The following is a 26,264-nucleotide window of genomic DNA, read 5'->3' as shown; positions in this document are numbered from 1 at the left end:
TGACTGCTACAGAGGAAATCTTAGGTAAAGGAGTGACTTGTAAATCCTCAACTAATAGCAATTCCTGACAAACGGTAGAACAATTGTCAGAATCTGTGCTCTGAATAAATGCTGTGCAAGAAAGAGGACTTTCACTCCCAATAGATTTTTCATATTGACAAGTATCATGACCTACTAAAACCTCCTCACTCAGAGATTGAACAGTCTTCACTTCATCAACGGATAAAGTTTGAGGTGTAGTCAGAAAAAATCGTAAAGTTTTATTCTCCTCTAGTAAACTGATGTATTCTCGTTTTAACTCCTCAAATTCAGCTTTTAGCATGCCCAGGCTTAACTGTACATCCCTATCAGTAGGCACAAGGGAAGGCATGGTGACATCAGGGCTGGATCCTACCCTAGTCATCCGGACGTTTACTGATTGTACATTGTCATTTACTGCTTGCAAGTCTTGTGATCTATACTCTCTCTTACCGACTTGGTCTGTGTTACCTTTAAGTAAACTACTGACATCAGACCTCTTGACATTAGGGACTACAGTAAGTACTTGTGCAGAGGAGTAAGCAGTTGACTGAGGGCTGAAAACAGAAGATATGTAATGAACCCCTTCATTCTTTATGTTTGAATCATGAAACTGTTCAATCTGAGGTAAAGCACAACCGGAATCATGGGGTTCAACATCAGATGTACTCGTATTTAGCAAATCTAACAGTGTTTTATTTTCCGCTGCTAAGGCTTGTGCGGACATATCTGGATCAAAATTAAAGACAGAACTAGGATCAGGCAATATACGATGGGCCATCCTGTGGGTAAAATACTCAGCACGTAAATACCCATTTGTATCAAGGAGTTCCTTTAAGTCAGGATCAATGATTTGATTGTCACAGGTAGACTTAGAGGAAACTTTCTGTACTAACTTGTTAGTGACCTTGCTGCCTTTCTTTCTTAAACTGGCCATATTCAAACGGGAATAACGGCTGGTCATTCTGTTAAGAAAGGAAGAAGGCCTTGACTATGGCAAGGGGAAAAGTGCACAGAATTGCACAGTGAACAACTTTGGATCTAACAACGTGCATAAAATACCCAAGACTCTTGTATGTATAAACCCAGGAGTGCAAATAAAGTATTTACCAATATATGAAAAGGAATGTGGGGTAAGCACTTAAGACCTCCTTATAACTGAAAGGAAAGTCAGCAAACTCTTTACCCACTATGCTCTTACAGATACTGACAGCGCTAAACCCACGTAGCGGGCAAGCAAGGACAGATTCTGTGAACTGACACTCTGTAAAATACTGAATAAGGAACATTCAAACAGTACTCACGAGGACCGGAAAGACCACTAGAATTTCAGTAATTTCACGAACCCTGTAGATCAAACAGGAACCCAGAAGGCTGTAAAAGCAAAGGGTTAAAGATAACAAAATACATAAAACCCTAGTCAGGGGCAAGTATGAATTGTGATGTTACTTGTGAGGAAAACAAAAGGGGATACACACTGGAACATGTTACAACAACACCCACACCTAATATTCGATGGAAAGTAAATGCAGAAGTGCAATGGAAAATATGGAATGGAATCTGAATAAAGTAGGATCAGGAGCAGGGGAAACGCTATTACAAAAGGAAACCTTTCCCACCCAACCAAGGAAAAAAGGCAGTAAACAAATACTACTAAAGTAAGATTAATGCATCAAGCTTTTCAGTAACCAGGACAGCATAAAGAGACAGAACGCACCGGCATCCTGGGCTGCATCTAAGAGTTAAGCACAGAGAAAGGCTGTCTGCAGACAGAGGAAGACAGAAAGGGAAATTCAGAAAGCATAAATCAATTAGCACATTAATCCGAAATCCAGGACAGAGGAACAAGATACAGGAGCTAAGAACTGGGCACAAAAGCTAGGAACTGGAACTAGGTACAAGGCACAGGAACAAGGAACAGGAGACTAGTCACAACAGGAACACTGCTACAATGACCAGCGCCGGACTGAAGCAAACTGAGGCTTTTAAAGCTGCTAAACGAGCACACCCCTCAGGCGTGCCGCCTGCTGCACCTGCAGCCACAGGTGTTGCCTATCCTCCACCCAGCCTTGTGCTGCAAGGGAGGAGATGAAGCAGTGAGCCAGGCATTCTGGGAAGCAGGAGGTGAAGCAGTGAGTCAAGGCATTCTGGGAAACATAGTCATTTGATTTAAATAGCATGCTGGCTGCCAGAGAGGAGATGAAGCAGTGAGCCAGGCATTCTGGGAAGCAGGAGGTGAAGCAGTGAGCCAAGGCATTCTGGGAAGCATAGTCATTTGATTTAAGTAACATGCTGGCTGCCAAAAACCTGGAATGGAGCCGGAAGGGAAGTAACTTGGAATATAAGGTTTTAACGCTCCCAATTCATCAGAACACTGTAGCATAGGGTTCGAAGGAAATGTCCAGTAGGGAATAAACCCCAAAACGTGCTCCCAAGTGGCGGGAACGGGAGCGAAGGGAGCGAGCCGTGACAGGAGTGGGCATCCTTGACTATGGCTAAGGGTCCCCGTACTGGGTGACCAAACAAAAGTTCCAAGGGGCTGAAGCCAGCACCCTCTTGTGGTACCTCTCTGTAGGCAAACAGTAAGCATGGTAAAAGAAGATCCCATTTTCTTCTTTGAGGTTCTTCCAGAGCCCCAATCATACTTTTCAAGGTCCTGTTAAACCGTTTCACCAGACCATTGGTCTGGGGTGGTATGTGGAAGAACACTTATAGGTGACCCCACATTCCTTCCACATAGCATGCATATACTTAGACATAAAGTTGCTGCCTCTGTCAGACACAACTTCTTTAGGGAAGCCAACCCTAGTAAAGATGCCAAGTAACGCTTTTGCAATTGACTTGGCAGTCACAGTTTTCAATGGGATGGCCTCAGGATACCTGGTGGCATGGTCGACCAGCACCAGGATAAATCTATTGCCTGAGGATGTCTGGGGGTCAAGGGGACCAACAATGTCGATCCCTACCCTCTAAAATGGTACCCCCACAACTGGGAGTGGTACCAATGGAGCTTGGATTGTTGATCCACTCTTACCAGATAACTGGCAGGAGGCACAACTCCTGCAGTGACTTTCTACTTGCACCCCCATCTTGGGCCAGTAGAAGTTCATGGATAACCTTTGCTGGGTCCTCTCAATACCAAGGTGACCACTTCATGCGCCAGCTGTGGGAAAAGGGTTTTACAGCAAGGGGAACCACCAACCTCCGATGGTTTCCTTCTGTAGACTCTGTAGGCTCACTATACAGGATCCCACCTTCCTAATAAATCCGATGCTTCCCAGGAGGTTCACCCTCAAGCTGGGAACATGCCTGTCTCCTTAGGCCTTCCAGAGATGGGCACTCACGTTGGCCTTTATTTAATTCTTCCCTGTCAGGACCACCTTCTACTAACAAACCATTTAGTTCAGGATGGTCATTGGGGTCAAATACTTCAGGTATCACCACCTCCTCGTCAGGTCCTGGTGATGGACCAACTACCTCCACCTTAGTGGTAGGTGAGTTAGGGGGAATATTCTCTTTCCCTCTTTTTTGTTTTTTGACTCCTTTAGCCTTGGGTTTCCCCTTTGGCTGGGCATTGGTCTTGGCCAGTGCTGCCCTTGTTTGAGACCTTGTGCAGGGTCTGTCAGCAGTATCTCCCACAAGCCCTAAAGCTCTGAGACCGTTGCCCAACAAGCCTTTCCTGGGACACTCCTCTGAATGCTCACTGGAATCCTGACTGCTGTACCATTGATAGTAAGATTTACAGGTATTACTGGAAACATGAGAGGTGGGCCATCAGCCAACTTAGTGGGCATCAGAGTAGCTCTGGCAACTTCCTCTGGGTTTACCAAGGTAGAATCCACTACAGTTCGACTGCACCCACTATCCCTAAGAGCTGGAGTATCTACTCCATTGATCAGCACACTGTCTTTAAAGTAGTGCTTGGTGTTATCTGAAATCCTAGCATAAGCCTCTGAGACTTTAGGCTCCCAGGAACACAGGGAAACTAAAACTACCTCAGCTTCTATCCCACTGGGGAAGGAGTCTGAGGAGAAGGATGCTCCTGTAATCTCTTCTTCCTCGTAGGAGGAGAAGGCCAGATTAGCAGAGTGGACCACCAAGGTTTTGACCTTACATCTGGGATCCCCCTTCACGTGGTCAGTTGCTCCACAAGAAAAACAAGATCCATTGGGTCTGTTCACATAGGGAGGCTTATTATAACCAGAGTTCTGTTTTGGAGGCTGACCTCCACTACCCTGTGAGTTTTCTTGTGTCTTACCCTTATTTTTCTTTTTGTGGCCCTTTTGGGAGGAAGATTTATCAGTTTCCCCACCCTCTTTATCTTTGGACTTTTTCCCTTCCTCCTGCTTACCAGGATGAGTCTTGTCCTTATGGGACACTCAATGTGACACCCACAAATCTGCTGCAATGGCTAGCTTCTTCGGATCTATCTACTTTGAATCTGCCAAGTGCTGCTTAAGCTCAGGGGAAGAAGATGCAAAAATATGTTCCAGCATGACAAGACTTATCATACTTTCAAAGGTAGAGACCTTATAACCTTCAACCCAGCCAGTCAAGTTTTTTAAGGATTCGGTTACATAAGATACCCAAGTACCATCTTCTTTTTCTTATACTCTGAATCTTTTTAAGTATTGGGCCGGAGTCTTCACAAACTTTAAGATGAGAGTCTGCTTCAACATTGCAAAATCTGTTCTCTCAGCTTTTGACATTTCCATAATGGCACTGCAGCCAGAATGGGGCAGTCTGCTAAGTAACCAGGCAATTTTATCAGCATTGTCAACTTGTTGAACTTCACAAGCATACTCAACTGTATTCAGCCAGTCCATAATTTCATTCTTTTCCTCATACACACTGAGCAGATATTTTGGAAACCTTGGATGAGAGGAGGCCCCAGACCCACGTCCAGGACCCTTGGATCCATTGGCAACTTGAAGCTTGGCCAATTCCAACTGATGATCCCTGTCTTTCTGTTTTTCTGCCTGCTCTATCTTTAGTTTGGCCATATTGAACTCAAGCTCCTTGTGCCTAAACAGCAGTTCTTGCTTCTTGAATTCAAGTATGGCCTCCCCGTCAGCACTGGTAGAGGAAACACTAGACATTTCATCCTCCATGTCCTCATGGTTGCTGTGGATCAGTGCAGCGGCAGAACCATCAGTTCTACCAGTGAGAGCAGTCTCACCTCCTTCTGCACTGTCCTCAGAAGCTATAGCTCTAAGCTGAGCTTCTTGCCAGTCCCTGATTCTTTGGATCATTTCCACTATCGTGCCTTGAGAGGAGACACCTCTCTCAGCACACATCTTTCTTAATGTGTCGGATTTAGAAGCATTTAAAGTTAACAAGGTACTTGTTTCCATACTGTTAGATAGGAGTATGGCCTTTAAAAAGTTATACTACAACAATTCACTATGTGCCCTGGTAGAAATAACTCAAAATTCCCTCACTAGTGCGCAACACTGGATACCTTCAGTCCCATCCCACTGCTGTACACCAATTTGTTAAGACGGATTTCTGAACTCTGACCTGGAGGGGCAGAGGTTCAGAAGGCCAGCCTAGTTTCTTGGCGGCAGTCAAGACTAAGGGGTGAGGGTGGCTGAAAGACCTCAATGAGCACACAAAGCAAGGGCACTTATGAATTACTCCAGACAGGTGTTATATTAAAAATATAGACACATTTATTACAAGGCCTTTGTAACATAGACCATAGCAAAGAATCACAGTAACACTAAAGTAAACCAATACATCACAATCAATACAATATATATACAAGACTGAGGGGTCTAAGGAGTTAACAGCACGGAATATGTAGACCACCTAGATGGGGAGGAAAACAGGCAGTGCAGGTAATCTTTAGACCCAGTTCATCATCAGAAATACACCTAAGTGTGAGCTCTGTACTAGTGTGGTGGGAAAGTGCTAATCTTGGATAGCCTCTTGTGAAACCATCATTCATCCATAGGCTAAATCCGGCATGTGTTAAAGCATTGACAATGCCAACAGGTTGGGCTTTTGTGTAGGCAAGGGAAAAGGCACTTGCAGGCACTGCCGAAGTGGTATTAACTGGCCATTGATGGCAGCAGATGCAAAATGGTGCAAGTATCCGGGCATCTAATAGCAGTGCCTGGCAAATGCCAAATAATTATACACAAGGCAAAACTGTTGTTTTTTTGCTGATGCTTGTTTATATCTTCTCGCGACTCCATCTCTTCTGCTTTGGTTTCTTTGCACTGGCTCTTATTTGAATTGCATCTTTTTTTTTCTTTGTCTTGTTTTTAAATGTCTCAATGGTCTTGCCCTTCCTTATCTTAACTCTTTATTTCTGTCCCTCCCCGTTCCCTCCATACGCATTCCCTCTTGCTACTTACTGTTCCCCATCCTCACTGTGCTAAATCTCATTTTCATTATTTTCCCCTTCTAGTCCCTAAACTTTGGAACGCTCTTCCTCTTTGTTCCCTTTCCTCTCTTCTTCTTTTTAACTTACGACTTAAGCATTTCCTCTTTTCTTGATTTTTCCTGTCCATTGTTTTTTTTATTCTACTTGCTGATTCCATTTGATTTGTACCGTTAATTTGTTTCCTTTGTACAGCGTTTTGGCGCCTCGTGCTTTATAAATAAAATGTATCTCAGTACTGCTCTCTGTGATCCTTTCCCCTCCGCTTTAATCCCAATTATCTACACCACTCGTCTTCCCTATCTTGCAGCTATGTTCAATTCATCTCTTTGTACCAATAGCTTACCTTCTTCTTTTAAACATGCCTCTATTCTTCCTATTCTTAAAAGATCCATGCTTGATCCTTCCCTCTCCTCTAAATTCCGTCCTATCTCACTGCTTCGTTTTCTTTCTAAGCTGCTCGAATGGATCGTTCACTCCCAGGTCTCTTGCTTTGTGACTCAGAACTCAACTGTATCTCCCTTCCAATCTGGCCTTCAGGCACGCCACTCTACCAAAACTGCTCTTCTTGCTATTCCTGAGTCTCTCCTATCTTCTTATTATTCTAATATTATCCTCCCCTCTTAGTCATCCTAGTCTTGCGGCGGTATTTGATATGGTCAGCCATTTTATTTGTCTCTGTTCTCTTTCTCAACTTGGCTTCTGTGAGTCTGTTCTTGATTGGTTCCACTCTTATCTTTCTACGTTTTCAGTCTGCTGGGCGGGTTACTCTAATCCTGTTTTTCCTCACGCTCACTGTGTGCCTCAAGGTTCTATCTTAGGCTCTTTAATGTTCTCCCTCTATACCACACCTCTTGTTTATTCTTTTAGTTTCTCATATCATCTTTATGCCGATGACTCACAGATTCTTCTTTCTTTCTCTTCTTTCTTGAACTCTATTCATTCTGTTCTTTCTGCCTGCTTGCTTTCAATCCAATCCTGGATGTCGTCCCACTACTTACACTTCAATCCATTTTAGACCGAGGTTCTGTTCTTTCCCACGTCTACTATTCTTTCTGAACTTTCCCTTTCCTCTATTTCATTTCCTTCTTCTTCTCTTCCCATTTCCCCTTGTGTGTGCAATTTGGTTGTGATATTCGACACTGCTCTGTCATTGACTTCCCACATTTGTATAATTTCTGTCTTGCCATTTTCTACCCTTCAACATTCGCAAGTCCTGCTGGTTTCTCACCTCCGATGCCCTAAGCTTCTTATATTTCCACTAGTCTTTTCACAGTTGTTGTACTGCTTCTTGATCTGCCTGCGTATGAACTTTCTTTTCTGCGCTCTATTATGTCTTTCTTCTTTAGTCTTGGGTACTGTCCTCGCACTGTCTGCTCCCAGGCCCTGTTTCTGTTAGCTATCCCTGGCCCAGCCTGTGCCTCCTCTCACTTTTACTCCTCCTTAGCACTGGAATGCTTTCCCTGTGCTTTCTATCCTCTTTTCGTCTTTTTAAATCTCGTCTTGTTAAAGGCAAGTTTCTTTCCATTGGATTTGTTCAGGTGACATGTACTCCTTTTTTGTACTTTTTGAGTTCTTTGTGCCGCCCTCAGTGGCTCCTCTCTGTTAGCCTCCCCTGCTGCTGCAAGGGCTGAGCTGAGGAGTGGCAGTGACTGGCAGTGAAGCATTAGCAACATCATGGGAGTCTCCAATGGAAAGGGAGGAAACAGAAGCACCCCTTTCCCCTTCCCAATGGTCCGAGGGCAATGCCCTGCTCCCGCCCCCGCCCCCTGTCTGCGGGGGGGGGGGGATTCCACTTCCGGCTTCACCGCCGCCCTGGTGCTGTCTCTGCCTCCGCCGCCCCGGAAGCGGAAGTCGCGTGAGCGGACGCTCTGGAATCCCGTTCTTCTCGCTGTCTCCTCTTGTGTAGATCCGTGCCTGCGGGGGCGCAAGGTAAGACCCCCCCCCCCCCCGGCCTAGGAGCCTTGCATGGCCCCTCAGAGGGACACCGGGGAGGGTGCCCGTTGCCCCCCCCCCCCCCCGCAGGAGCAGCCCCTGGCACTGGCAGGCATGTGCCCCGGCCGGCCTGGCCGCTCAGCCCTGCCTGCTTCCCCTCGGTCACTTCTCCTGCTCTCCTCCCTCTGCATCTCGAGTTGTATCGGGGACGTTGCCACCTGCAGGGAGGGACTGGAGCAGAGTCGGCATTCACCTGGTGCTCCACTAACCCGGGCAGCTCCCATCATCAGACGCTCCCCTGCTCCCACAGAATCCTCGCAGTGCGCTCTTTTGCAGGATATCAGCGTACCCTTGGGCGTAGAGACTGATTGATTTCTGGGAGACCCACTTGGAGATTTTTGTAGTTATATCAAAGTCGTGTCCAGTGCACACGGTTTGAGCACCCAATGCTGCAATGGTTTATATGCTCTCTTTCATGATTTATTGCAGTTTTTGCCATATTCAGGGGAGGCTTTTTTAAATGTCTGCTGTCACAGCGTGGGCTTTTGCGTTGTTGAACCGCAACTGTGCTATAAATATATTTGAATTTCATATTAGGCTGTCTAAATCCTGTTTTTACTACCTTATAGCTTGCTAGCAAAGGAGCTTACAAAAGCCCATAGATATGTTCATGACAAATTTCCTGATATCTTCCAGTTAGCGCCATGATATTTTTTTTTTTTTGCTGCTTTTCAGACAATTGCCTCCCTAGTTTGTTGTTCTTCCTAATTTGTGTACAGAACTGTGTGTGCTATACCGGTTCCACGAAAGGCGCATTAAGTTGTGATCACTCCTTCCCCTTTTTTCCCCATTTATGTATTTATTTTGGGGACAATATCCAGTCAAACAATATTATGTAGGACATTTCTATAAGTCCATATGGAATCCATTGTGGAGGATTGATCATGCTGTTTACTGGTGTATCGCCCGTTGTCTGTCCATTCAACATAAAGAGGTTTCTGGAACTCATGAGTTGTTCATCATCGACGATTCAGCCATGTCTACATTCAGTGGTAGACCCTCATTATCGATACACCGAATATTCAAGTCTCCACAGATTAGAAAGTGTGGATTGGTTAAATCATGATGGGCATCATCAATAATATTGCTAACTATTAGTAGAAATGACGTAGTTCCTATCCTCACCGGGTTCCAGTAAAGATTTAGCACCACTGTGTGAGATGGATGGTTTCTTTTCAAATTGATCATGTTGTAGAATGGTCGACTGTACGAACGGATTAGGGTTACCAGACTCGCACCTTCAGGTTTTGATCAATGTAATTAGACCTGCTTATGGTCTTCCTTGTTGACCTTTTTTCCACTGGATTTATGAATGTTGAATATCCATCACAAACAGGAGGACTTCGAAGTCAGGTTTCCTGAAAACAGATGATGGTTGCACCATTCGCTTCCAGGCATTGAGTTGTTCTAAAGATGCTTAAAACCTCCAGTATTCCAAGAAAGCAAGGTACCCTTTATCTCTGCTGTCACTGCTTGCTAATGGGTATTCAAGGTTGTTGGCAATTTCATTGGCCATGACCACTTGGCATTACCTTCTACTTGGTCAATGGCAGAGGAAAGACCAGTTGTGCGTCAGGGCAACTCATGTTTATTTCTAAATGTAACTTTCAGCAAGGGCACCCTCTTATCCGGTGCCTCGTTTGAACTCAAATCAGGTTGCACCCTGATGATTTATATGCACCAGTTATTTGAGGAGCGGTTTGGATTATCGAATCCTGCGAAGACTGACGGCATATGGTCTCGTAGTTCAAAACCAAATGTTAACATTTCTACGCTCGCTTCTCGAAGATTTTTTTTTGAATGAGATTCTATTTAACATTCCTATCACCCAGTCAGTTCTGGTCTCATCCATGTATTCTACAATTGAGATGTCGTCTGATCCAACAATTCACGAAGCAGGTACACAATGGAGTAAGTGCATCGTGTTTTTCCTGTTTAGATTCACTTCATTTTTTGCGGACAGTATATTTTCTTACTCAATCTATAGGAGCCTGCTAAAGTTGTTGGTATGCTGCACTTGAGGTTAGTTGCCGATGGTGACTGTCAATCTGGTATAATTAGCTGTCGGAATCGGTGCCTTCCCCCACCTCCTCACCCAAACTGCTGCTGTGATGCTGTTGGACCTTCTTCCTTCCACAAATTCGATAATCTTTTTTTTTATGCAGAAATGGCCTACCTCAGGAAGACGCTACAATGGCTGCTTGAATAGCCAGCAGGCCAGTGACCTCACTCCCGAGATAGCCGGATAGGGTAAAAAGCCGGCATTGGTGTTAAAGAAAATCTTGCTCCAGTGTCTTGCAGGTGCCGTGGAGTGACCTTCCCAGGTCCTGAGTATATGTGAAGCAGCTCTGTCCAGCAAGGAACAGCAAGTAAACCACAAGGATAGGCTTCCGGTAGGAATGGTGGATTCAAGGTCTGGATGAGAAGATTGGAAGGGCTGGTAAAGAAACGCCAGCTATAGAAGACACAGAATGTTCTGAGCGCTGCCAGCTGGATGCAAAGCAAAGGTAAGAAGGCAACAAGAGAGAGGAGAGTCCGTGACCCCTGGGAGGAAGTCTGACAGAGAGGGGAAGCCGAGGGAATACCAAAGGTAAGGCGAGAGAAGGGAAAGCATTCCACTGCGGAACCGCAAGGGAGAGGAGCAGAACCGGAACCGCAAGGGAGAGAAGCAGAACTGGAGGCAAGTGGGAGAAAGAGAGAGGAAAAGCTGAGCAGAGCTGTAAGCAGGAAAACACAGCGTATAATTCAAAAGGCGAGTGGAGGCAGGGATAACCCAAAAGGCGAGTGGATACAGGGTTGCAACGCGCCAAACGCCGGGAGGGCAGAGAAGATAAACCTCCCGGCGGCGGTCATGTTGGAAAAGACTAGACCGAACAGTATAGCAGAAAGCATGAAGGGAAAATCAATGGTGGCGGGACCGCCAGAGATCCCACATGCGGCAGGTGTTGTTGCGCCCGACAGTGACCTTGCGCGTGGTCCTCTATAATTGAAGTAATTTGAGATGACCAATTTGGCTTCATTACATTATTGTTGGGTCCGCTGTTCCTTGTGCATCATATTGCTCTGCTTTTGAGCAAGAGTAGGTGTTGTATACAAACCTTTCTTAGTTATCTTTTGCACTGGTTGGTTGACCCTCGTCTGTCCTACAGGTGCGAATATTTGCTCCTGTTCAAAATCTTGCAAATCGAATGAAATTTCTTGCACTAAAGCTTCTCTCTTCATTGTCTTCTAGATATTGAGATAAGTCATCTATCGGGTCACGATCGTCCATCCGGTCACGATCGTCCATATTTGTCGAGTTACATGAATCTTTAGGACAGAAATCAATCTGCACATCATCATGCCTCGTTGAAATTTTGGGTGGTGTCATGGCCAATGACTTTTCTTGTGTTTGTCGCGGGATGCAATGTTCACTGGACTTTATTTTCGTTGGGCTCATGCTGTATTGAACGTGCAGGTGGTGTTTTCAAGTTCCTCAAAAACACACGAGAGCCGTTGGACTTGGTCTTGGGGCAGCTTTTAGATTTCTTTTTAGCAGGTTTGGGTATACAGCGTTTTTGATGATTCGACTGCACAGTTTCAGCTAGTTGGTTTGGCTTCTTAAATATTGTAAACACCTCAACCTCCTGGACACAAATCTCCTGTTTGCCTCTTTTCCGTAGTGGGCGTTGCTTTTCTGTTTCTCATCTAAAAGCCCTTGTAGAGTCTTTGGATACATTTGACTGAGACACATCCACCATCAGCGCAATAGGTTGGCAGCCGTCAAACTCTGGCTGAGCCGTGGTTACATTCTATTCCACCCCTTTTACTTTTGTTTTTACTCGTTTTTTTGGTGGGGCATATTTCTTGTTTAATCCAATCTGTCACTCGGGGCTAGCATCGGAACTCTTGCAGTCTCTCACACAGTGACTTCCCCGACACTCAATAAGGCACCCATGTTGTTGATTTCTCATCCACTTGGTTATATCAATTAGAGCAGTCATCATTGTTGATTTTTCCATCGGTTGACCACTTGCTAGATCACATAAACGTGCTTGCCACATAGCTGAAGATTCTGCTTCATGTACAATCCCAGCTTTTTTTTAAAATATGGTGCCAGTGAAATTGTCAGTGCAGCCATTACATTGTGGATTTGAATGCCAGCCGCCACCGATAGTTGCGATTTGTCTTTATTGGGCTGCGTGAAGTTGTGGCGCTCTCTCATTTGAGAGGAGTCATCCAGGTGTTTCGATTCTGTTGACAGCAAGGTGCTATAGGAAGGACTATCTAATTCCACTGGGTGCAGAAACGCTTGTGTATGGGCGGGATATAAATAAAATATCAGAGTAGATGTTAAAGAAGTTGTAGGACTTCTCTCCTTCACAGCCACTCTGGTTTACAAGGCAGATGGAACAGTCACCTTTATCTTAGCCTCATCATTAGGGAGCCATATTTTAGGGTTGACACTATTTGCACCTACTGAGGCGGTATGTACTTTGTCATGCATTTTTTTTCGAGGCTCCATTTGAAGTGATTTATTAGATGTGTTATATTGATTTCTCTCGCGGAGTACTGTGTAAGTGAGCGAGCATCGTGTTCGTCAAACTCTTCCACTAGTGATTTTTCATTATTAATGTTAAACACTGGCTTATGTCAAGCCGCAACTGTTGTTGGTGTAGACATCCTTCCAGCCCATGCCTCAGACAGAATTGATTTTGTTGTGACAGGCGATATTCTGGGAAATGGGAATGAAGCCACAAAGGCATCACCGCATCCTGCAGTCCGCGTCTCGTATTCAGTGCTAAAACAGCACTCTTTGATGCCAATGCTGTTGATGGCATTGGCAGTACAGATTTGCTCCTGTAAGGACACTTTCTTCTTTGTGAATTCACTGTGGGTTCGCAATCTACCATCAAGGCAGTTGCCACATGTGGGGAGACAGACGGAGAGAATGATTGCGACGTCACGGACTGCAGAATTACTCAGCGCGTTGGGGACCTACCATTCTGCTGTTTGTCTGACCTGTCTAATGTAGGCAGGTCAGTCATAGGGCCTCATTACAAATGTGGCGGTCCAGTAAGAGAGGCACCGCTGTTACCAGACTGGCGCACTACGAGTCTGCCTGCCAGAGTTGCTGTGCCCAGCAGGGCTGACCCTGCCGGGCACAGCAGCCACAGTAGCCAGACTTTCACGGAACCACCAGCACCGTTCTAAACGGTGCCAGTGCTTCTGTGGTCCCCGTTCCCTTGAGTCCTATGGGACTCAAATGGGAATGGGGATTTACCATTTACCAGTGCCTGACTTCCAAGACCGCCAGGGCTGTAATACCCTGGTGTTTCTGGCAAGCCAGGCACCCGTAAAATTTGCAGGTCCGGCGGCAACCTGCCGGTTTTACCGCTACCGCCGGACTTGTAATGAGGCCCATAGTCTGAGTAGGGTCTCATGGTAGTTTTTCTCTGGATTAAACTCTGAGTAAGCAAAGCAGTATTCAGCTCATTGTCCTGATTTTGTTCATCCACGGCTGCTTCAGTCTCAGTGACTGCCTTATGCACCACATCTTGCATTTATGATTCGAGCAACTAACTCTGCATCTGTTATGAAGTTTGCTAATACCGTTTGTTACACCTACTGGCATAGAGGGAGCTTTTGAGTTTTTTTTTTTTTTTAACAAATCTGATGAAACACCTCGACCAGTTCAGGAAATGCACTGCTATGCTTGTCCATCAAGCCACCCAGGAGACGCTGTTGTTGGGTTCTGGGGCCCGAATGCACGAGAGCAGGCGAGGAGCTGACATCAGGCTAGAAGTCTTGGCAACAGTTGCAGTAGCGGGCTCCTTTTTTAAAGTAGAAAATATGCAGCGGACTGGTCCTGGCTCCCAAGTGCTGCCCAGGACTAGCGCGCTGGTGCTATGTGACCCCTGGTGGAAATATAGGCGGTTCCAAAAGTTTTCCAACATTCTCTTAAAGCATGGGTGCACAACATACGGCCCGCGGGCCAGTTGCGGCCCGCCATGCTCTTTTGTCCGGCCCGCGAGGCACAAAGACTTTCCTAATGGCGGGCGGCCCGCGGCCGCCCTCCATTAGGAAAGTCTTTGTTGTCTTCCGGGCCGGACAAAACACTGGCCGTCATTGGCTCAGCACACATGCACCACGTTGCTCCTACGAGCCACGTAGTGTGTGTGTGCTGACCCAATGGAGGGCCAGCACTACGGCTGGCGTGGTCCATAAGGCTTGATGCCGGAAGGCATTTCAGCCTTGGACCACGCCAGCCGTAGTACGATTCCAGCTTTCCTGCTTACCTGCCGCTTACCTGCCTTCCAGCACGTCTTCGGTAAGTGGTCTGTTTGCGTTTGTGTGTCGGGTCTGTTTTACTTTATGTTTGTGTGTGTATGTTGCGATGGGAGGGTGGGGGGGTGTCGGATGTGTATGAATGTTGGAATTTGAATGTATTTTGTGTGTGTGTTGAGATGCGGGGGTGGGTGTCGGATGTGTATGAATGTTGGAATTTGAATGTATTTTGAGTGTATGTTGAGATGCGGGGGTGGGTGTCGGATGTGTATGAATGTTGGAATTTGAATGTATTTTGTGTGTGTGTTGAGATGCGGGGGTGGGTGTCGGATGTGTATGAATGTTGGAATTTGAATGCATTTTATGTGTATGTTGAGATGCGGGGGTGGGGGGTGTCGGATGTGTATGAATGTTTTGATTTGAGTGTATTTTGTGTGTATGTTGAGATGCGGAGGTGGGGGGTGTGTCTGATGTGTGTGAATGTTTGTGTTTGAATGTATTTTGAGTGTATGTTGAGATGCGGGGGTGGGGGTGTGTCGGATGTGTATGAATGTTTGTGTTTGAATGTATTTTGAGTGTATGTTGAGATGCGGAGGTGGGGGGTGTGTCTGATGTGTGTGAATGTTTGTATTTGAATGTATTTTGTGTGTATGTTGAGATGTGGGGGTGGGTGTCGGATGTGTATGAATGTTTTGATTTGAATGTTTTTTGTGTGCTGAGTTGGGGGGGTGGGGGTTCGGGTCTGTATGGGTGCATGTTTGTGTGTGTGCTGAGTTGGGGTTGGGGGGGTTCGGGTCTGTGTTTGCTGATTTGGGGGGTGGGGGTTCAGGTCTGTATGGGTGCATGTGTGTGTGCTGAGTTGGGGGGTGGGGGTTTCGGGTCTGTATGGGTGCATGTGTGTGTGCTGAGTTGGGGGGTGGGGGGTTCGGGTCTGTAAGGGTGCATGTGTGTGTGCTGAGTTGGGGGGTGGGGGGTTCGGGTCTGTACGGGTGCATGTGTGTGTGCTGAGTTGGGGGGTGGGGGTTTGGGTCTGTAAGGGTGCATGTGTGTGTGTGCTGAGTTGGGGGGTGGGGGGTTCGGGTCTGTAAGGGTGCATGTGTGTGTGCTGAGTTGGTGGGTGGGGGGTTCGGGTCTGTATGGGTGCATGCTTGAGAATGTGTGTGCTGCGTTGGGGGCGGGGGGTTCGGGTCTGTATGGGTTCATGCTTGAGAATGTGTGTGCTGCGTTGGGGGCGGGGGTTCGGGTCTGTATGGGTGCATGCTTGAGAGTGTGTTTGGGGTATAGTGTTTGGTTGGGGGTGAGGGGGGCATGGGGCATAGTGTTTGGTTTGGGTGAGGGGGCCATGGGGCATAGTGTTTGGTTGGGGGTGAAGGATAGGGGGCATAGTGTTTGCTTGGTGGGTGAAGGACAGGGGGCATAGTGTTTGCTTGGTGGGTGAGGGACAGGGGGCATAGTGTTTGCTTGGTGGGTGAGGGACAGGGGGCATAGTGTTTGCTTGGTGGGTGAGGGACAGGGGGCATAGTGTTTGCTTGGTGGGTGAGGGACAGGGGGCATAGTGTTTGCTTGGTGGGTGAGGGACAGGGGGCATAGTGTTTGCTTGGTGGGTGAGGGACAGGGGGCATAGTGTTTGGTTGGGGGTGAGGGACAGGGGGCATAGTGTTTTCTTGGTGGGTGAAGGACAGGGGGCATAGTGTTTGCTTGGTGGGTGAGGGACAGGGGGCATAGTGTTTGCTTGGTGGGTGAGGGACAGGGGGCATAGTGTTTGCTTGGTGGGTGAGGGACAGGGGGCATAGTGTTTGGTTGGGCGTGAGGGACAGGGGGCATAGTGTTTGGTTGGGGGTGAGGGGGCCATGGGGCATAGTGTTTGGTTGGGGGTGAGGGACAGGGGGCAAAGTGTTTGGTTGGGGGTGAGGGACAGGGGGCATAGTGTTTGGTTGGGGGTGGGGGCCACGGGGCATAGTGTTTGGTTGGGGTGGGGGCCATGGGGCATAGTGTTTGGTTGGGGGTGAGGGGCCCATGGGGCATAGTGTTTGGTTGGGGGTTAGGGGGGTGAGGGGGCCATGGGGCATAGTGTTTGGTTGAGTGTGAGGGGCAGGGGGCATAGTGTTTGCTTGGGGGGTGAGGGACAGGGGGCATAGTGTTTGGTTGGGAGCCATGGGGCATAGTGTTTGGTTGGGGGTTAGGGGGGTGAGGGGGCCATGGGGCATAGTGTTTGGTTGGGGGTGAGGGACAGGGGGCATAGTGTTTGGTTGGGGGTGAGGGACAGGGGGCATAGTGTTTGGTTGGGGGTGGGGGCCATGGGGCATAGTGTTTGGTTGGGGTAGGGGTCATGGGGCATAGTGTTTGGTTGGGGGTGAGGGGCCCAATGGGCATAGTGTTTGGTTGGGGGTGAGGGGGCCCATGGGGCATAGTGTTTGGTTGGGGCTGAGGGGGCCCATGGGGCATAGTGTTTGGTTGGGGTTGAGGGGGCCATGGGGCATAGTGTTTGGTTGGGGATGGGAGCCATGGGGCATAGTGTTTGGTTGGGGGTGAGGGGACCATGGGGCATAGTGTTTGGTTGGGGATGGGAGCCATGGGGCATAGTGTTGCACTCCAAGAGTGAACTCAATAATAAAGCTAAAACAGGCACAGTTAGGAGATGTACATCCTTTGCTTTTTTGAGGTAACCTGACTCAACGAAGGCCATACTCCTCTTGGGTAACCCAAACAGCAAACTATAGCAGTCCAAAATAACGGAATGTCCAATCAAGGGTCAATAAAATATATATAATTTAATTAAATAGACGATATACAATAACTAAATCGAAATAAATGATAGCAATGGAAAATGTGTAGTACAAAATGTAAGTTTGAAATGCAATAAAAATCGTTACCCCTCAAAAACATCTTTTTCCATGTGTTTAATACAAATTGGGGGTTGAAAAAGCCTCCTGACATGTCCCGCCTACCGCCCTGCCCACTTTTACTTTTCGGCCCACTATAGCCCTCATGTAAGGTACTTTCGGCCCTCTGTCAAAATCAGTTGTGCACCCCTGTCTTAAAGGAACAGGAGCAAAGTACAGGGGCTGCAGTAGGCATACAGAATCCACAAGGACAACCTGCTTCTAGTTAGACTGGGAGAGACTGTACTCTCGGCGGACTCATGCGCCGGCTCTTCGCGCCCCCTGGTGGAGATATAGGCGGTTCCAACAGTCCCTTAAAGGAACAGCAGCAAAGCACAGGGGCTGCAGTTGGCATACAGGATCCACAAGGACAACCTGCTTCTAGTTAGACTGGGAGAGACTGTACTCTCGGCGGACTCATGCGCCGGCTCTTCGCGCCCCCTGGTGGAGATATAGGCGTTTCCAACAGTCCCTTAGAGGAACAGCAGGAAAGCACAGGGGCTGAAGCAGGCAGACAGGATCCACAAGGACAACCGGCTTCTAGTGAGACTGGGAGAAACTGGAGCAGAACCACCGCCGGTTCGGGAAGCAACTCAAGACCTTCCTTTTCGCTTCCGCTTTCTCTCTTCCTTGGCCCTGCTGATGTACCTGACTGCTACGTGCACTGGTCACCTGGATACACTCTGAACTCGAGCCCAGGCTCCTGCATGTCCAGTTGACCTTGCACTACCTCCCGGCTACCCCAGCACTTAAGGGTCTGTTCCTCCAACCCTGCAGTCCCTTCTCTATGCTCATATGAGCTCCCTGCTTGTTGCACTTATTGATTTACTTGTACTTCTCCCTTCCCCTCGCTCCCTTTCACTTTCCCTGCATTTGCGCGATTTGAATGACACAAAGCCTAGTGAGATCGTTGTTTTGTCCTACACTTTTTTTCACCCTCCTTGTCTTGTTGCGCCTAGAAACACTTGTGTACAGGCACGTTATAAATGCAATATCATATCATATGTAAACGGGGGAGAAATAATTCCCAGGATACATGAGTTCCATATTTAAGAAGCAGTAGTTGATAATCCTTTCCTAAATGTAGAGGTACTGAGGCACGCTTAGATGAAGGTGGGAGGTCGAAGGCATTTCTATACATCTGCACAAGGCTGAAAGGTGGTAGTGTGCTGCATAATGATGTTAGTCAAAGGGTTGAGGTAAGCATCAAATAGCAAAGGTGATAGGGTGTTGTCCCCCGCAGAATAGACAGATCAGCTTTGAGAATAAGGTTCATGACTTGTTCCCTTGTTGCCAAGAAGACTGAAATAAGCTTGAGAACAGAGCCTGAGATCCCGAAGGAGGTCTCAAGGTGGCTGAGGAGGATGGTGAGATTAATATCAAAAGCTGCTCAGCGATCCTTGAATATGAAGACTGTTGGCATCCAGAAACCTCAGGATTTCAACTCTCCTGTGCAGCAAAGCTTATCTCATCTCTCTTGCTGGTTTCACACCAGATTGTTAATCGTGGAGGACGTTTTAATGGGCTTTCTCCTGACCCTCAACAAACCGTGAAATTCTCCATCGGATTTAGCATTGTGTAGTAATGTGCTGGTGCCTGCGGAACTATGAGTGTCTGGAATGTTGTGGATTATGAGAGGGAGGGAGGGAAATATATAATCTTCCTGCATTAAACTTGGACTACGTGTACAACTGCACAATAAAGCATATCAAGAACTTACCAGATGTCCTGCGCGATACTTGGGAGAAGGGCCCCACCTAAGTAACTTCACTGGCGACAAGGATTTCTTTGCCAGGAACAGGAGCTGCAGCGGGTGGAAGACACTGCCCCCCTGAAAAGTTAGCCATCCACTCAATCATCAGCAACCCAGGATCAGGTACCTTGCATGCCGGGTGGCGCTGGGAGGTGCTGTCGGCCGTCCTTGGAGCAGGTACCATTTCTGCTGTCGGGGAGGTCTGGAGGAGTCCCATGGTCGGGTGGCACAGGAAGAGTTAATCTCCTACAGAAACGGCATCTGCAGTGGTTGCAGGAGGCTGTGCCCCCAGGAGTTGGTCAGGGCCAGCAAAGGTGCAGAGATGCTGTCAGGAGTGCTCTGGCGGTTTTGTGCTGTCCAGGCATAGCGGATTTGTCTTGCACTGCAAGAGAGGAGTGCCGGGTTGCACTTTGTCAGAGGCAGCCAGACACCTGTATCTGTTGGCCGGCTCTTGGCCAATCGAGAGCCTGTTTCCTCAGTGGCAGTAGCCAGGAGCAACAGGGTGATCATCCGGGGCGTTCCCGTTCTGGTGTGTCTGCGGTGAGCATGTCTTTGGCTGGCTATTTGTCAGCCGTGGACGCGAGAAGATAAAGGAGATGTTTCCATTTTTGTTGTCAGAGGAATTATGGTGATTCACAAGGGTTTCAGGGAGGGACGCAGCCTCGTCTTGTGGAATCCAGCTTTACCATGGCATGCAGCGCGTATTCTACTGAAGACATTGAACGCACCGTTACCATGGAATGCAGCGTGTGTTGCACTGAAGATTCGGCTCCTGCAGGTGGCGTGTGTGTTAACGAGTAACCGTTTGTAGCAGGGCCTTGCGCGTCTATGGTGTGATTGGTAGGGGCACGAAGAGGCAGCAGTTGGCTATTGTGGAGAGTTCATGTGTCGAGTGGGGCCCGGAATCACGAGGAGCTGAGTTTTCGGTGCATCCATGGGCATGGCGAACTGTCCCATCTGTATGGTGGGTCTACAAGGGAGTGAGGAGTTTTGTTAAAGGTGTACTGGTTTCCTGGGAAAGTTGAGAGAACTGGATCCAGACCTCTGGGGTTAGTATGTACAGTTGAAAGCCCTCACTGTATCAGACGATTGACCTGGTTTAGGTGTTGGGGGGGGGGGGGTGCCCCCCTAAATTGTGTTTTTGGTGTTGTGACCTCTGGGTTAGTGTAGAATCAGTGGCGTTTGTCATGGGCTAATGTATGTTTTGGGCCTGTAATATTTTTCTTGTGTTTCAATGTATACGTTGAGGCCCATGAGCGCACATAGCAGATATGTTCATTGTGTTTTAACATGGTAGCCTTTCTGTCATAAGGGGTTCATTTATGGGGATGTGGGAGCAGGGTTTGTTGGATTTTCCCTTGCTTGGTGTAACTGATTTGGGCATTTTTGGACAAGTGGGACCTTTTTATCTATTGTTCACATTTGTTGCATTCAATAGTGTTCCTGCACCCATTATATTTCTTCATCTGCTCTTTGTTTTGTGAGTGTAAGGGTGTGTTTTCCCTTTGTGTTGCCTATGTGGATGGAAAAGTTGGGAGTGTGTGACTGTTGGTTACAGTCATGGCCATGTTTTATGCATGGCGGTCTTGTGTAGTGGATGAGTTGAGGTTACAGTCGGGAGTGTTGACTGTTGCTTGAAGTTATGAGTATGGTGAGTATAGACTGTTGATCACAGTCGGGATTGTGACTGTTGGTTACAGTTGTGAATATAGACTTGGTCACAATCGGGGGTTGTGACTATTTGGTTATTTGAGTGTGATATGTGGTGAGCATAGTGTGGTGTTTTGGTTACAGCTAGTGTTGGCTGTTCGTTACAGTCGTGGTGTGTGATGAGTTTAGACTGTTGGTCACAGTCGCAGTGGTGTGTGGTGATTTTAGACTATTGGTTACAGCCTGTGTTTGACTGTTACTGTTGGGAAGGTCATGTGGGGTGTTCTGCTGTTAGTTACAGCCAGAGTTAGTCTGTTGGTACACTCGGGGAGGTTGTGTGAGTTGTTTTAGGCTGTTGGTTACAGTCAGGGAGGTCATGAGAATTGTTAGTGCTGTTGGTGTTTACAGCCGGGATTTTAGACAGTTGGTTACAGCCAGTGGTTTGTTCTCCATAAAAGTGGTTGTGGGGTTTTTCAGGTGTCGTCCATTGTGGTGAGGTGACTTGTTGTGTTGGTCGATTCCCACTGTTAGGCAATGTTATCTCTTTTGTCTGGAATGGGTTGTCAACGTTGCAGTGTTTGCGAAGGTGTTGTTTTGTGGCGGCGTGCCACATCTTTGTAAATGGTTTTGTGATCTGCGTGTTTATCCATGGTAGGTGGGTTACAGCGTGTGTTGGTGTACATCACTCATCTTTGCCATAGCACTGTCTGGTTTTGTTTTCTGGCAGTTAGGGTTAGGGGTTACAGTGTGCAAGTTGCTTTTGGGGCATTTGTAGCGCTCTCTACATCTGTAGTGCATGGTGCATCCTGTTGCGTTTGTGCACTGTGCTGTTGTCATGGGTGTTGTTCTGTTTAGTGGTCTGCAGCAGTGTGTTTGAGCAGGTTCTGTTAAGCATGTCCTTTCCATTTGCTGGGCATTTTGTTACTGCGCATAACGTTATCTCTTTTAATTTGTGTTGTAACTAACGAGTAGAGGAGTGTAGTAATGTACTTGTGCTTCGACTTTGAGTGTGTGGATTGTTGGGCTGGAATGTTTTGTTTTAACTGTTGGGGATTCCAAGAGGACAGTTAGAGAGAGTGAACTGGATTGGATGGGCCAGTGTTCCTTCCTGCATTAAACTTGGACTAAGTGTACAACTGGACAGTCATGCATTTAAATAACTTACCCGGTGTCCTGCATCATACATGAGAGGAGCCACACCGTGGTTACTTCATATCACGCTTCTTTTCATGACCTATCCTTGCAGGAACTTTTGGCCTCCCTGTTTCATGTGCGCAAACCGTTCCTCTCAACGACGTCTATGCACACTGAGCTGGCGGAAGAGCATCCATGTTTGCTGTGCTTGTGTTTTCCGGAGATCCACTTGGACATCTCAAATTGCAAACTATATGCACAGTGTAGCAAGCTGCACCCTCTGCCAATTTCCTGCTAGGCCTGGTTGCGTTCCCATGGACTGAAACTCTTGTAAACTCCTGTGACTTACTCAATATGGATCGAGAGAGTGGCAGATATGTCAGGCAGGGTTTATAGTCATTCCATCGACAGCCAAAGCATCTAATGACATACCATCTTAAAAAAAAAAAGCATCTAATGCATTTTCTTTTCATTTTTGTTTTTAATGGGGCTGGGGGGTCCCCAACCCCCCCTTTGTTTAACATTAAAAACCATTTTTATTAAACTAAATCCTTTACCATCTACAAAAATGCATTATATGCTTTTTTTAGATGGTTTGGCTGTTGATGCTTTGGTTGTGAATGCAATGACCGATACTGCTGGGCAGCACAGCGGTTTCAGTGGCATGTCTTCAACATCACGGGTGCGCAGAACTACACCTCCCAGCATTCCTGGCCAGCAGTGCGCATGTGCAGGCTCACTTATCTGTGCACTCCTCAATGACTGCTTTTGTAGTGCGACAATGTAGAACCTTCCATTTCTATGGGCTCCGAAATATCTTCCTTCTCGAGTTCTCCACTCATCCGCCTCCAACTCCCTCAGTGTCAGTCGCTTCTCCAAGCAAGGAGTTGGTGGTAGAGCTCTTTTGTCGGTTGGGGCCTCCCTCTGGAACTGCCTCCCTGAAACTTGAGGAGAATCATCTCTGGTTCCGGAAGCACCTCCAAACCTTTCTCTTTGCTTCTGCTTTCTCTCCTCCTCTCCCCTGCTGAATTTCCTGCAGAAACTGAAACTGCACTGGTTACCTGGCCACCCTCTGATCTCGGGCCCAAGTCCCTTCCCCCACCAGTCGCACACGTGCACTGCCTTCCTGGCAACCCCTGCACTTGGGGACTGTTTTCTGTATCACTACAGTCCCACTACCAGCACCTGACTCCTGATGTCTGCACTTACCCTTGCACTTGCCACCAGCTGGCCGTACTTTTACTTATTGTTTATTTATTATATTTATCCAATGTACTGCACTGTCCCCTCTCCCCCTTCCCTCTGTTTCGCCCTCCCTCGTCGCGCCTCAAAACACTTGTGTATATGTGCGTTATAAATGCCATATCATGATATTTCAATTCTGAGCCTGTCCCTGGATTGCCCACTTTTTTTCCCCTTTACAAATACCAACCCTGGTTGTCCCTGAAATATTTCAAATGACTCACTGGCCTGTAGTAGTGACCTTGGCATGTCACTGGATTGTTTCCAGATTGCCCTTTTTTTGAGTGGCAAGCTCCTGTCCTATGTTTGGCCATGGTCTGCCTTTTGGCTGCTTCTGTTCTGCTAGCTACTAGTACCTGACTGAGCCTGTGCCCTGGCGTGACATCCACTGCGTTACAAGATTCCAGCATTTTTCCTGGTTATCTGTTTTTCTTCTTTCCCCTCCTTTCCTGGCGGCTGTGTTCTTTCTGCCTTTCATGATCTTGCTACAATGCATACTTGCCCCATCTCCACTGGTTGTGGTGCAGCTCCACTTCCGGATTCATCAATTTCTTCATGCTATCGGGTTTCTGGACTTTTTGCTGCATCTTTTGTGCCACCACGTGCTGATCTGCTATCTCAGCCCTGTCTCCAATCCCTTCTTATGGTAATACCGAATTCAGTGGTCCACCTTTATGGAATGCTGTCCTCTGTGATTCATTGTCTGGAAATTAGTTAGAGAGACTCATTTTCCAGAAGTACTGTTTATCCGGACTCCAATCCTGAGAATGCCCTCGGCTGAGATTCATTGATATTGATATTTTATTTCTATTGCAGTCGTACACAAGTATTTCAGAGCGCGACAAGGCTAGGGAGGGGAACAGGGGAGAACAAAACAACGATCTTACTAGGCACAGTGATATTGAGAACACGGGAAACTTCAAGGAGATGAAGCGAGGTGCAAGAGGAGCATGGAAGGGGGGAGAAGTGGAAAGTGCGAAGCAAAGGAGAACAGATGAATAAAAATAAATAAATAATAAGGGCAACATACCGTGTTAGTGCAGCCAGCAATTGGCAAGTTCTAGGTTTAAGGCAGCAGACAGGGTAGGTCTGATAAATGCAGGAAGAAAAAGGGGTGGGGGCTGTATGGGTACAGATACAGTCCCCCGTGCAAGGGGTAGCCCGGAGGCAGTGCGGGAGGTTGGCAGGGCGAGCAGGTACCTGGGCCAGGAGAACAGAGGGTGGCCAGGTGCACGGTGCCAAGAGAGAACAGATCAGCAGGGGAGAGGGGGAGCAAAGGCAGAAGCAAAGAGGAAGGTGTTGAGGTGCTTCTGGAACCGGAGATGATCTCCTCAAGTTTTAGAGTGGCAGGCCTCTTCTGGGAACGCTGATAATGACGTCCTCCTCCCCGCCCTCTGGGGCGTTGGATGCTGCTGCAGCACGAGCAAGGAAAATTAATGCTATGCTAGTAGAGAAAGGAAAGCTGCAGCCACCGCAGGCTTCTGGCAAGGTATTTATTAATTCACTTTTTTGTATATTGTAGGTTTGTTTTGACCCGGTATTTATTCCCTGATAGTTACCCAATAATTCTTATCCTACGTTTGTTTGGCATAGTTCTAAATGCTATACATACTGTTCACAGGGTTGGAAATTAAGAATCTGTGAACAAGAGCTAAATCGGCTCCTGTGTGTCGGACATCCACCAGCAAGCTGGTAGTCATGGCTGGCGTCTCCCTCAAAGGCCCACTTAAAAGGGCCTTTGCCTGTCGGGGCTTGTCCGGGTGCCAGCTCTCTTGCCCCCTTTTGTTACTGGGTGTCCTCTTGCACCTCGCTTCATCTCCTTGAAGTTTCCCGTTCTGGCAGCTTGCAGTTTTAGTCATTCTTCATCCATCCCGTAAGGTAAGGAGGCTTCTCCCTCACTTTGCCTTTTTCGCCTCTCATCCTCTCGCTCCACCTGCCTTCTTACCGCAGCACCTATACTTACCCCCTGTTCTGCTGCCTCCCTCTCTGTGCTCCGTCCCTCTCACAATTGTCATGTCACTCCCGATTTCCCGCTTCTGCCTGTTGCCTCTCATAATGGTTCGCTTCTCTGCCTCTCCCCCCCCCCCCACCCCACTGTTACTCCCTTCCCCCTCTATCACTCCACTCCTGCCAGGCGCAGCCTGGTCCCTATGGGGGCTTTCTGTGTTCCCTCGACTCTCCACAACTCATGGCCCTTTCTCCTGTCTTGCCTGCCTCGCTCCACTTGACCCAGATTTAGAGCGCCACACTTGACCCTGCGTTTGAGGCGCTCACCTGTTACCTTTCCCTCTCGCATTATGCTACGCCCCCTCCTTACCTCTTCATTAAGTTTGTTTTGTTATATTTATTTATATAGCACTCCGGACCCTGAGGTAAAAGGGCGCTTGGTACATTATGTACAGTTTACAATTATACATTTATACAGTTGCCCTTGTCTTGCTTCTCTGTTGTTGCCCTTATCATTGGTGACTCTACGTCTCTTCGTTGCTTGCAACCCCATAGCCTCTGGCTCCCTGTGGCTGCAAGGATCAAGTTCAAGACTCTTTGCATCGTCCACAAGGCTTTCTGGGTCCTGGGACCGTACTACCTCTAACTTTCTCTTACCTCTAACTTTCTCTTCCTTCTCGAGCACTCCGCTCATCCCCCTCCAACTCTCTGAGGGTTGGACGCTTCTCCAAGCAGAGAATGGGGGGGTAGATCTCTTTCCTCGGCTGGGGCCTCCCACTGGAACAGCCTTCCTGCCTCTCTCAAACATGAGCAGAACCACCTCCGGTTCTGGAAGCAACTCAAGACCTTCCTTTTCGCTTCCGCGTTCTCATTCTCTCCCTTGCTGATGTCCCTGACTGTTCCGCACACTGGTCACCTGGCCACCCACTGAAACTCAAGCCCAGGCTCCTGCATGTCCAGTTGCCCTTGCACTGCCTCCAGTCCTCCC

The 26,264-nt window shown here is 47.7% G+C and overlaps 2 protein-coding genes across 2 annotated transcripts in view; both read left to right on the top strand.

The window, feature by feature from the left end:
• The window catches only part of LOC138489514 (zinc finger protein 658B-like), a 573,438-nt gene that overhangs the window by 505,369 nt on the left and 41,805 nt on the right, over positions 1-26,264 (top strand). The window lies entirely within an intron of this gene.
• Positions 8,280-26,264, top strand: part of LOC138489513 (zinc finger protein 771-like) — a 59,790-nt gene continuing 41,805 nt past the window's right edge. The window contains exon 1 of the mRNA XM_069617255.1: positions 8,280-8,338. The gene's annotated coding sequence lies outside the window, so the exon portion shown is untranslated. The remainder of the gene's footprint in view (positions 8,339-26,264) is intronic.

Source organism: Ambystoma mexicanum, chromosome 9, assembly GCF_040938575.1.
Source record: "Ambystoma mexicanum isolate Mex_15411 chromosome 9, UKY_AmexF1_1, whole genome shotgun sequence".
NCBI lineage: Eukaryota > Metazoa > Chordata > Amphibia > Caudata > Ambystomatidae > Ambystoma > Ambystoma mexicanum.
The sequence above is the reverse complement of the archived record's forward strand: the minus strand, read 5'-3'. Positions and strand labels throughout refer to the sequence as shown.